Raw genomic sequence first — 14045 nt, forward strand, 5'->3', positions numbered from 1 at the left:
AACGATACGTGAAGTCCTAGGTTAAACACCAAAACAAACCTTCCGGAACAAGATCCCACAATAAACATGTGCCAACAGGCTGCCTAAGTATGGACCCCAATCAGAGACAACAAGCTACAGCTGCCTCTGATTGGGAACCACCCTGGCCAACATAGAAATACACGAACTAGAACCAAAACATAGAAAATAACACATAGAACATCCACACCCTGGCTCAATATATAAGAGTCCCCAGAGCCAGGGCGTGACACGTTTGGCGCCACGACGTCAGATTGACATGAGGCAGAGGCAGTACAGTGCATGAACGTTAGAACGCGCTGTCCTTGGTGCTGGAATTTTATTACCGCGCGCAGCTTTGACCTTCCTACCACAGTAGCTATTGTCCAATAAAGTCAAACTGAAAATCACCTGTTGTTCCTCGGCATCAGCTCTTGCACATTTCAAGTATACATAAAATAAATATGTATTACCATATACAGCTTTAGAGATAAAACTATATTCTTATATAGATAGACTATAATATTATTTCTCTATCCCTATGGGTAGGGTAATACACTGTCCATCTATTCATTTAACATTAGGTGTCCTAGTACAAGATACAATGACCGTCACGTTCAAGCATCACTACATAGTTAAAAGAGTCAGTCATCAATGTCAACCTTGAGAGACACGTTTTGTGTTCAATAAAATAATTTATAAAGTCTACTAAGAAGGGGGAGGTGGAGGGGGTTGTCATCACTGGAAAGCGTGGGGAGCTTGGACTGAGGGAACCAAAATGAGACAACACCGTGCAGAGCAGACGACTCAAGGATCAACCTATAAACGGAGTGTTTCTCCATTAGAATAAAGAGACAGTGGGTCGACCAGGAAATCCATTGACTATTGAATACCATGACAACTGGGGTTTTTAGTTGTTAGGCTATACAATTTTTTTGTCTATTTTTGCCGCCCCCAAAAAAGTGTTATTTTCACTGTGAACCTTACCGATGAAAATCTGTTCAATAAGCTACCGGTTGCAGCTGTTTTGGGCTAATGGTTACTCACAGTTTTATCGACTGGTCTCGAGAAGTGAAGATAAAGGAAACTGGAGAGGAACGTGTGAGGAGACGGAAGGCATTAGCCTACCTTGATCTATGATTTTGATACAAAACCACGACCTGTAGACTTAAAACAAAAATATGTGCATGTTAATCCTATCAAACGCGAAATAGAATTATTTAGTATCACAAATATGTAATGGCATGCATTTTAAAGCCAGTGCATACTTAAACTGCTCTCGACTCTGATTTTTTGTATCATTATTCCCAGATATACGGAATAAAATATGTGATTTCAAATTTGAGGTTTTGGTGTAACACAAATATTTGCTATACTTAGGTGGAGCATTATTTGAGACAATAACATAGATATAATTACACCCGATAATAAAGTTTCAGCACTATATATAGTACTTATATCCTTCGGTAATTGTATTGCAAAGTTGGCGTGACATATATACACAAGCACTCTTGTTGTACAGCCAGCCATTACATGCATGAAGCTAAAGGCAGAGACACCTGCCACGGACTTCACGTGTTTCGATTCCGCCACTGTTTTCTCAACAGGCTACACCAAAAAACAGAAAAGATAAAGTGACATAACCTGAACAGACTTTTGTTCTCCAAAGTGGACTATAGTAAAGTTTCGTTCAGCAAACTACAGTGAGCTATAGCCTATGAAGATCGCGACACAGATTTTCGCTCGCAGAAATGCCAGTGCGAATGCCAGTGCGAACCACCAGGTTGATGTACAGGGGAATTTGCACTATTCCAGATATCCTATCATACCGGACCCCCATTAACCTGCCCGAGGATGAGGTGGAAGGTGAGTCATGATTGTTATATCTACAGATGTTTGATCACTCTTTTGATGCTGAGAATTTTAAAAAGGCTTATAATGTTTGTAATTTCCACTTTGAAATTTCAGACTTGATTTGACCTTACAAAAAATGTATCAACCCCTACAAAAATTTCCATAATTATAATCCACATTTTAATTGAAATTAGCTGTTGCTGCAGGATTATTTTCCTGCTGTAGAAACCTGGTTCAAACTAAGATCCTACATGTATTGTTTCATGTCTTGCCTAAATCCATTCTGCATGTGGCTGATCGATCCAGCCAGGTTAAGAGAATGACCTTAGCCTTGACCATAAAATGAGTCAGCCCCTTCGAGAGCGCCTCACAGCTACAGAGCTAAATGTTTGCACATCACAATGGTCTCACTCAAGAGCAGCAATTACAATTTAAATGCACGCAGATTTTTGGGCAGGCCGTTGTATTTTGAATCATATGTTCTTGACCCATTCATTTGTTCATAAAACAACTTACATGTGCACAACTGTTAAATTGGGGGATCAAAGTAGCGTAACGTTTCACCACGTTGTGTTGCGAGACATCATTGGGCACTAAAGTATTGTTATTGTTGTTAATAATGATCGCGTTTTGATGGTAGTTCCACCATCAGCAAAATCATTTAAACCTAATCATAAAAATCCTTCAGCCTGCAGCATGTGACATACAAAGAGAATAGGTGCTAGTATGCATGCCAATCTGAATGTGTGCTATGATTATTATTATTATTATTATTCTAAAGCTTGCAGGCCTGGAAAAGCATTCTGAATATTGCGAGACAATATTTGTTTGATGCTAGACAATATTTGTTTGAATGTTGATAGACAATATCCAGGTCTTTGTACTTTCATTATTTTTTACATTTTAGTGATTTTAGCAGACGCTCTTATCCAGAGCGACTTACAGTTAGTGAGTGCATTCATAATTTTTTTTTCATACTGGCCCCCAGTGGGAATCGAACCCACAACCCTGGCGTTGCAAACACCAACTGAGCTACATCCCTGCCGGCCATTCCCTCCCCTACCCTGGGCCAATTGTGCGGCGTCGCATGGGTCTCCCGGTCGCGGCCGGCTACGACAGAGCCTGGATTCGAACCAGGATCTCTAGTGGCACAGCTAGCACTGCGATGCAGTGCCTTAGACCACTGCGCCACTCGGGAGACACTTTGTTGTTGTATTAGTTATCTGATATCTTTATTCCTGTATTTAATTATACTTATACATGCATTCCTGTATAACAGAAGACTTGCAGGACCTACAGTTGAAGTCGGAAGTTTACATACACTTAGGTTGGAGTCATTAAAACTCGTTTTTCAACCACTACACACATTTCTTGTTAACAAACTATAGTTTTGGCAAGTCGGTTAGGACATCTACTTTGTGCATGACACAAGTAATTTTTCCAACAATTGTTTACAGACAGATTATTTCACTTATAATTCACTGTATCACAATTCCAGTGGGTCAGAAGGTTACATTCACTAAGTTGACTGTGCTTTTAAACAGCTAGGAAAATTCCAGAAAATGATGTCATGGCTTTAGAAGCTTCTGATAGGCTAATTGACATCATTTGAGTCAATTGGAGGTGTACCTGTGGATGTATTTCAAGGCCTACCTTCAAACTCAGTGCCTCTTTGCTTGACATCATGGAAAAATCAAAAGAAATCAGCCAAGACATCAGAAAATATTGTAGACCACCACAAGTCTGGTTCTCCTTGGGAGCAATTTCCAAATGCCTGAAGGTACCACGTTCATCTGTACAGACAATAGTACGTAAGTATAAACACCATGGGACCACGCAGCCATCATACCGCTCAGGAAGGAGACGCGTTCTGTCTCCTAGAGATGAACGTTATGGTGCGAAAAGTGCAAATCAATCCCAGAACAACAGCAAAGGACCTTGTGAAAATCCTGGAGGAAACAGGTACAAAAGTACCTATATCCACAGTAAAACGAGTCCTATATCGACATAATCTGAAAGGCCGCTGAGCAAGGAAGAAGCCACTGCTCCAAAACCGCCATAAAAAAGCCTACGGTTTTCAACTGCACATGGGGACAAAGATCATACTTTTTTGAGAAATGTCCTCTGGTCTGATGAAACAAAAATAGAACTGTTTGGAGGAAAAAGGGGAAGGCTTGCAAGCCGAAGAATACCATCCCAACCGTGAAGCACGGGGGTGGCAGCATCATGCTGTGGGGGTGCTTTGCTACAGGAGGGACTGGTGCACTTCACAAAATAGATGGCATCATGAGGAAGGAAAATTATGTGGATATATTGAAGCAACATCTCAACACATCAGTCAGGAAGTTAAAGCTTGGTCGCAAATGGGTCTTCCAAATGGACAATGACCCCAAGCATACTTCCAAAGTTGTGGCAAAATTGCTTAAGGTTAGGACATCTACTTTGTGCATGACACAAGTCAAGGTATAGGAGTGGCCATCAGAAAGCCCTGACCTCAATCCTATAGAAAATGTGTGGGCAGAACTGAAAAAGCGTGTGTGAGCAAGGAGGCCTACAAACCTGACTCAGTTACACCAGCTCTGTCAGGAGGAATGGGCCAAAATTCACCCAACTTATTGTGGGAAGCTTGTGGAAGGCTACCCGAAACGTTTGACCCAAGTTAAACAATTTAAAGGCAATGCTACTGTAACCTGTGTGAAATGGCTAGCTAGTTAGCGGTGCGTGCTAGTGGCATTTCAATCGGTGACGTCACTCGCTCGGAGACCTTGAAGTAGTTGTTTCCCTTGCTCTGCAAGGGCCGCGGCTTTTGTGGAGCGATGGGTAACGGTGCTTCAAGGGTGACTGTTGTCAATGTGTGCAGAGGGTTCCTGGTTCAAGCCCAGGTAGGGGCGAGGAGAGGGACGGAAGCAACACTGTTACACTACCAAATACTAATTGAGTATATGTAAACTTCTGACCCACTGGGAATGTGATGAAATAAATAAAAGCTGAAATAAATCATTCTCTCTACTATTATTCTGACATTTCACATTCTTAAAATAAAGTGGAGATCCTAACTGACCTAAGACAGTCATTTTTACTAGGATTAAATGTCAGGAATTGTGAAAAACTGAGTTTAAATGTATTTGGCTAAGGTGCATGTAAACTTCCGACTTCAACTGTACATCTCCCAAATCTTAGTTATGTCTAGCAGTTAATGGTATAGCTCTCTCTCTCTCTCTCTCTCTCTCTCTCTCTCTCTCTCTCTCTCTCTCTCTCTCTCTCTCTCTCTCTCTCTCTCTCAAAATTCCTTCTTTATTAATCTATCTTGTCAAACACGGGTGATTCAGACTGCCTGTGAGTAAACATGTGTATACAGATATATCTTTCACAGCAATCACTCAATTCACTCCATTATTCTGATTCATATGTATTGAAACCCCTGCATATTGCTTACTCCAAGCTATTTCCTATACAGGCCACCCAGCATCCACAGATTCTGTTTACTCTAATAACTTTTCTGAGTTAATTCAGTTAATGTTATGACATATCATCAACAGAGTAGCTGTGGATCTTACTTTTCTGGACCCTTCTTCCTGACAGCTAAAGGTCCCGAAGCTTCTGCACATGTGTGGGATTCTCTTTACGCACAGTCTCTACTCTACTCGTAGAGAACAGGCTACTCTGGGGAATGGTGCTCATTTAATAAAGTTATATCAAAGCTGAATCAATTTCTGCAAGATCAAATAATGATAGTATTTTACATAACATAACATAACAGAATATAATAGCATAGTATAACATTACTGTAAGACAAAAAAACACCACCTAATTTCTTATGAGATTTTAGGATGATTGTGCAAATGGTCGCATTTTTCTCTCATGTAGCCAAAACTCAACAGCCACGCCACTAGGCAAAATATGTGCTTTTAAACAAAACACAGGTAGGCTATGCTATAGTTTAATAACACCATCTGCTTTAGAATTTGGTCACTTTACACAATTCAAAACAACACTGTATAACTCAAGAAGATCTAAATGCATATCCCCATGAAACTGATTGAGATAAAATAGTTGGTATGCAGATGCTGTATGGACATCTCACCGGTAAAACCTGAAGAATTATCATTCATGATTGACAGTGATACATGTGAAGGGAGGGTGACCACAAAAATGTGTGCATAAAGTAGAGGTAAAGAAACACATGCGCAGAACGTGATTTGGATATTCAGCTCTGGGGAAAAGGGATACTTGGGGGCGGGATGGAGCGGTTACCTATGGATCATTAATGCTTTGGTGCTGCAGGGAGGGGACATACAGTGTCTTCGGAAAGTATTCAGACCTCTTGACTTTTTCCACATGTTGTTACGTTACATTCTTATTCTAAAATTGATTAAATTGTTTTTCTTCCTCAATACCACATAATGACAAAGCAAAAACAGGTTTTTAGAAATTTCTGCAAATAAATAAAAAAACACAAAAACTGAAATATCACATTTACGTAAGTATTCAGACCCTTTACTCAGTTCTTTGTTGAAGCACCTTTGGCAGCGATTTTATTCCCACAATACCACATAATGACAAAGCAAAAACAGGTTTTTAGAAATTCCTGCAAATAAATAAAAAAACACAAAAACTCAAATATCACATTTACGTAAGTATTCAGACCCTTTACTCAGTTTTTTGTTGAAGCACCTTTGGCAGCGATTACAGCCTTGAGTCTTCTTGGGTATGACGCTACAAGCTTGGCACACCTGTATTTGGGGAGTTTCTCCCATTCTTCTCTGCAGATCCTCTCAAGCTCTGTCAGGTTGGTTTGGGAGCGTCGCCGCACAGCTATTTTCAGGTCTCTCCAGAGATGTTCGATCGGGTTCAAGTCCGGGCTCTGGCTGGGCCACTCAAGGACATTCAGAGACTTGTCCCGAAGCCACTCCGGCGTTGTCTTGGCTGTGTGCTTAGGGTCGTTGTCCTGTTGGAAGGTGAACCTTCACCCCAGACTGAGGTCCTGAGCGCTCTGGAGCAGGTTTTCATCAAGGATCTCTCTGTACTTTGCTCTGTTCATCTTTCCCTCGATGCTGACTAGTCTCCCAGTCCCTGCCTCTAAAAAATATCCCCACAGCATGATGCTGCCACCACCATGCTTCACCGTAGGGATGGTGCCAGGTTTCCTCCAGACGTGACGCTTGGCATTAAGGCCAAAGAGTTCAATCTTGTTTCTCATGGTCTGAGAGTCTTTAGGTGCCTTTTGGCAAACTCCAAGCGGGCTGTCATGTGCCTTTTACTGAGGAGTGGCTTCCGTCTGGCCACTCTACCATAAAGGCCTGATAGGTGGTGCTGCAGAGATGGTTGTCTTTCTGGAAGGTTCTCCCATCTCCACAGAGGAACTTTGGTGCTCTGTCTGAGTGACCATCAGGTTCTTGGTCACCTCCCTGACTAAGGCCCTTCTCCCCCGATTGCTCAGTTTGGCTTAGCCAGTCTTAGCCAGTCTCCAGACCTTAATCCCATAGAAAATCTGTGGAGGGAGCTGAAGGTTCGAGTTGCCAAACGTCAGCCTCGAAACCTTAATGACTTGGAGAAGATCTGCAAAGAGGAGTGGAAAAAAATCCCTCCTGAGATGTGTGCAAACCTGGTGGCCAACTACAAGAAACGTCTGACCTCTGTGATTGCCAACAAGGGTTTTGCCACCAAGTACTAAGTCATGTTTTGCAGAGGGGTCAAATACTTATTTCCCTCATTAAAATGCAAATCAATTTATAACATTTTTGACATGCGTTTTTCAGGATTTTATTGTTGTTATTCTGTCTCTCACTGTTCAAATAAACCTACCATTAAAATTATAGACTGATCATGTCTTTGTCAGTGGGCAAACGTACAAAATCAGCAGGGGATCAAATCAATTTTTCCCGCACTGTATGTAAATAATGTATTTCTGTTTTTGTTTTTTTATACATTTGCAAACATTTATAAAACCTGTTTTCGCTTTCTCATTATGGGGTATTGTGTGTAGATTGATGAGGAATAATATTAATTGAATCTATTTTAGAATAAGGCTGTAATGTAAATTGTTTTGGGAAAAAGTCAACGGCTCTTAATGCTTTCCGAATGCACTGTATAGAGTAAAAATCAGGAGATAGAGGATATCACCAAGTGTAACTGTGTAGCAGGATAAATCAAAAAATGTCACCAGAATTTCCTAGGAAATGCAATCAGATTTTCCTGAGAGGATGTAGAGTAGCTAAGACGAGCCGAGGTGTACAAAATATAACCTGTGTATGTCCGTTTTTCCCAACTTTGCAATGCAGAAAACAAAGCACTTAGAATCCAAATGGAAGAAAACAATATTTGGTAATTATTTACTTCTTCACACTTCAAGAAAACAACAGTAATTAGAATACAATGCATGTCCAGCCTGAAGTAAGAGAGGGTCCTCTCTAACCCTGAAGTATAGGAAATTGTGCATTTTGGTCTATTAGTGTGCACTGCGTAGATGGTATGGCATTGGAAGTCACAATATGTGATGACTGCTGATGATGAGCATGACTTCCAGCTGCCAATTAAAAGTGAATATATTCATGTCATTGCCTGTTTTTATGAAGGTCATTGATGATTGACAGCAGATGATGGCATGGGGCAGGGAGGAGTGACTGCTACCTGGAAGGACCAGATAACAATGAGAAAAGCTGCATTGTGAATTCTGAAAACAAGTGGTTCATGGTGGAGATTTGATATTGAACTAAATACATAGGAATTAAAACAATCAACAGGATAATAAAAACCTCAGAAAATAGTTAGGGATTGATCGGAATTGATGCATCACTGTTCTAGTTGACATTAATTTGGCTATAGAGGTTGCAAATCATAGAGAACCTATGGGTTTGGGTAATATAGAACCTAGTCTTGCACAGGAGATTTGGTCCTGCGTGACGAGATTATAGAACCAAATATCACCAAATATAAATATAGAACCAAATATCACCAAATAGAAATATAGAACCAAATATCACCAAATAGAAATATAGAACCAAAAATCACCAAATAGAAATATAGAACCAAATATAAATTTGAGACTATGATTTGTCTACTACTCCAGGAAGAATGGAATGTGGAGTTGAATTCATAAGGGATGTTTTCATTTTGAAAAGCCAAATTCTAAAGTTCACATAGGTGCATCTCAGCAGAGGGATCATTAAAGAGATCCTCCGTCTGGCATTGGGTAAAAAACAAAACCCTGTCAGAATATTGTAGCCTTCCTCCTGTCTGAAAGGGCAGTTTGGTGGTTCCTGCAATGACGAGATACACATGAATTAGAATACATGTGTTTCCATAAGTTTCCTGTAAGTTCAGAATGGAGATTTTGTTGTAACATACCCTAATCAATATCGGAATAAAGACGCAGCTGCTAGTGTTACTGGAGCAAAGTCAGCAAGATGAAAAACAGAGATGAAAATCAGATCAGTCTTTAATGCTGATAATGAAATCCTTATTTTATATTTCTGCTGTTGGTTAGACACCCAGGCCCCAGATCTGGCCAAGCTGTCTCGCCCTAAAATTCCATCATCGCTTTCAGCAATTCATTTGCCATGGAGAAACCACTAGCTGTTGTGGGACTGCGACTTTAATTAAAACACCAACTATGACTGAGTCCAGCTCATTAAATTAGATCAAAACAACAATTTCCAAGTACCAGCCCAATGACAGTGAAGCAGGCTGAGCTCTGCAGCAAATCATCAACATAACGAGGAAGCCATTTGACTGCTGTTTACTCTTCAGGATCATCCAATGTAACGGGCACAGTGAGATGTTCAAATTCAGACAGGGAGGTGGAAAAACGACAGGTTGATTATGAGGGTGAAAAAGACTTGATAAAATTGGTACATTTGTATTTTTTTATTTTAAGGGGGTAGATCACCTTTAATTTTAATGTGACAGCTATTTGCAGAGTTAGCTCCAGGTAAATGTTGCAATTCTTCAGCCATTCCAAAAACAAGCTACATATGGACAGTACCAAAACAAATTATCTAATGATTCTGTCAATTCACAGCAAAATCTGCAGAGCTGGGATGGTTGTATCCTCCATATATATATAACATTCTATTGGTTGAATCTAGCATTGTTTTGTGTATCAGTTCATAAACAATGTGCCATGGAATCCGTACATCGAAAATCCATACCAATCCAATTTATATGGCACAGCTGTCAATTTTTTGGTCCTTAAATGAATCTGGTATACTTTTTTATTTATCACAATTTTCTTTGCCAATTTTGATCTTTAATGCAGGGCGACAGATAAGTTCCTTACCTTCTCCCCCTTCCACTTGTCACTTCCATTTTTGCGGTAATGCTGCAATTAGTTGGTTGTAATTCTGAATAGAGCAGATATTTCCATATATTTTTGTTTGCTGCATGTGTGACATAACTCCACCAGTCCTATTTATGATATCATTTACAAAGATTATAACTTTTCTATTAATTTTTTCCAAAAAATATTGTTTTCTTTATCAATTAGTATATTTGAGTTTAACCATAATATTTGTTGTAATATTTGTTCTGTCTTTTCTGGTGGATTAAACTGAAACAGCAACCAACTTTCTATGGCTTGTTTTAAAAATATCAATATTTTGGAGATTATTTCATTTGAGAGGTTATAATCTGAATAACATGGGGTGAGACATTCTTACTAACCTGCTAGAGAACCAGTTCAGATTTTATTTTTAGGGCGTAGATCAGCTTTAATATTGCAGAAAGATTGTGGCTTCCATCAATGTAATTGTCTGCATCATTTCCAATCCCCCATATTTTCTTTAAATAAAAAAAAATATATACAGTGGGGAGAACAAGTATTTGATACACTGCCGATTTTGCAGGTTTTCCTACTTACAAAGCATGTAGAGGTCTGTAATTTTTATCATAGGTACACTTCAACTGTGAGAGACGGAATCTAAAACAAAAATCCAGAAAATCACATTGTATCATTTTTAAGTAATTAATTTGCATTTTATTGCATGACATAAGTATTTGATCACCTACCAACCAGTAAGAATTCTGGCTCTCACAGACCTGTTAGTTATTCTTTAAGAAGCCCTCCTGTTCTCCACTCATTACCTGTATTAACTGCACCTGTTTGAACTCGTTACCTGTATAAAAGACACCTGTCCACACACTCAATCAAACAGACTCCAACCTCTCCACAATTGCCAAGACCAGAGAGCTGTGTAAGGACATCAGGGATAAAATTGTAGACCTGCACAAGGCTGGGATGGGCTACAGGACAATAGGCAAGCAGCTTGGTGAGAAGGCAACAACTGTTGGCGCAATTATTAGAAAATGGAAGAAGTTCAAGATGACGGTCAATCACCCTCGGTCTGGGGCTCCATGCAAGATCTCACCTTGTGGGGCATCAATGATCATGAGGAAGGTGAGGGATCAGCCCAGAACTACACGGCAGGACCTGGTCAATGACCTGAAGAGAGCTGGGACCACAGTCTCAAAGAAAACCATTAGTAACACACTACGCCGTCATTGACTAAAATCCTGCAGCGCACGCAAGGTCCCCTGCTCAAGCCAGCGCATGTCCAGGCCCGTCTGAAGTTTGCCAATGACCATCTGGATGATCCAGAGGAGGAATGGGAGAAGGTCATGTGGTCTGATGAGACAAAAATAGAGCTTTCTGTTCTAAATTCCACTCGCCGTGTTTGGAGGAAGAAGAAGGATGAGTACAACCCCAAGAACACCATCCCAACCGTGAAGCATGGAGGTGGAAACATTATTCTTTGGGGATGCTTTTCTGCAAAGGGGACAGAACAACTGCACCGTATTGAGGGGAGGATGGATGGGGCCATGTATCACGAGATCTTGGCCAACAACCTCCTTCCCTCGGTAAGAGCATTGAAGATGGGTCGTGGCTGGGTCTTCCAGCATGACAACGACCCGAAACACACAGCCAGGGCAACTAAGGAGTGGCTCCGTAAGAAGCATGTCAAGGTCCTGGAGTGGCCTAGCCAGTCTCCAGACCTGAACCCAATAGAAAATCTTTGGAGGGAGCTGAAAGTCCGTATTGCCCAGCGACAGCCCCGAAACCTGAAGGATCTGGAGAAGGTCTGTATGGAGGAGTGGCCAAAATCCCTGCTGCAGTGTGTGCAAACCTGGTCAAGACCTACAGGAAACGTATGATCTCTGTAATTGCAAACAAAGGTTTCTGTACCAAATATTAAGTTCTGCTTTTCTGATGTATCAAATACTTATGTCATGCAATAAAATGCAAATTAATTACTTAAAAATCATACAATGTGATTTTCTGGATTTTTTTTTTTTTTGATTCCGTCTCTCACAGTTGAAGTGTACCTATGATAAAAATTACAGACCTCTACATGCTTTGTAAGTAGGAAAACCTGCAAAATCGGCAGTGTATCAAATACTTGTTCTCCCCACTGTATATACACTACCGGTCAAAAGTTTTAGAACACCTACTCATTCAAGGGTTTTTCTTTATTTTTACTATTTTCTACATTGTAGAATAATAGTGAAGACATCAAAACTATGAAATAACACATATGGGATCATGTAGTAACCAAAAAAGTGTTAAACAAATCAAAATATATTTTATATTTTATATTCTTCAGAGAGCCACCCTTTGCCTTGATGACAACTTTGCAAACTCTTGGCATTCTCTCAACCATCTTCACCTGGAATGGAATGCTTTTCCAACAGTCTTGAAGCAGCTCCCACATATGCTGAGCACTTGTTGACTGCTTTTCCTTCACTCTGCGGTCCGACTCATCCCAAACCATCTCAATTTGGTTGAGGTCGGGGGATTGTAGAGGCCAGGTCATCTGATGCAGCACTCCATCACTCTCCTTCTTGGTCAAATAGCCCTTACACAGCCTGGAGGTGTGTTGGGTCATTGTCCTGTTAAAAAACAAATGATAGTCCCACTAAGCCCAAACCAGATGGGATGGCGTATCGCTGCAGAATGCTGTGGTAACCATGCTGGTTAAGTGTGCCTTGAATTCTAAATAAATCACAGACAGTGTCACCAGCACCCCAACACCATAACACCTCCTCCTCCTTGCTTTACGGTGGGAAATACACATGCAGAGATCATCCGTTCACCCACACCGTGTCTCACAAAGACACGGCGGTTGGAACCAATTTCTCCAATTTGGACTCCAGACCAAAGGACAGATTTCCACTGGTCTAATGTCCATTGCTCATGTCTCTTGGCCCAAGCAAGTCTCTTCTTCTAATTGGTGTCCTTTAGTAGTGGTTTCTTTGCAGCAATTCGAGCATGAAGGGCGATTCACACAGTCTCCCCTGAACAGTTGATGTTGAGATGTGTCTGTTACTTGAACTCTGTGAAGCATTTATTTGGGCTGCAATTTCTGAGGCTGGTAACTCTAATGAACTTATCCTCTGCAGCAGAGATAACTCTGTGTCTTCCATTCCTGTGGCGGTCCTCATGAGAACCAGTTTCATCATAGCGCTTGATTGTTTTTGCGACTGCACTTGAAGAACTTCTTGTAATTTTCCATATTGACTGACCTTCATGTCTTAAAGTAATGATGGACTGTCGTTTCTCTTTGCTTATTTGAGCTGTTCTTGCCATAAAATGGACTTGGTCTTTTACCAAATAGGGCTACCCCCCTACCTTGTCACAACACAACTGATTGGCTCAAACACATTAAGAAGGAAATAAATTCCACAAATTAACTTTTAACATGCACACCTGTTAATTGAAATGCATTCCAGGTGACAACCTCATGAAGCTGGTTGAGAGAATGCCAAGAGTGTGCAAAGCTGTCATCAAGGCAAAGGGTGGCTATTTGAAGAATCTCAAATATAAAATATATTTTGATTCGTTTAACACTTTTTTGGTTACTACATGATTCCATATGTGTTATTTCATAGTTTTGATGTCTTCACTATTATTCTATAATGTAGAAAATAGTAAAAATAAAGAAAAACCCTTGAATGAGTAGGTGTCTAAAACTTTTGACCGGTAGTGTATATTAAAATATATATATGTTTTTAAAATATATTTTCCTTTATTATTTTCCCCTAACCTTACCATCCCTCCCCTGACTGGAGTAAACTAATGGACAACAACACTTAGGCTTCTACTTCCAGCTTATACATACTATATACATTTTACGGACACAGTATATTTTACAACATCCTTCAGCTCTACTCAACCTCTCCCATCTATTTGTGTTTGTATT

At 40.3% G+C, this 14045-nt stretch overlaps 1 pseudogene; it reads left to right on the forward strand.

The window, feature by feature from the left end:
• The first annotated feature begins 811 nt into the window (after positions 1-811).
• Positions 812-14045, forward strand: part of LOC123491572 — a 48753-nt pseudogene continuing 35519 nt past the window's right edge.

Source organism: Coregonus clupeaformis, chromosome 9, assembly GCF_020615455.1.
Source record: "Coregonus clupeaformis isolate EN_2021a chromosome 9, ASM2061545v1, whole genome shotgun sequence".
Lineage (NCBI taxonomy): Eukaryota > Metazoa > Chordata > Actinopteri > Salmoniformes > Salmonidae > Coregonus > Coregonus clupeaformis.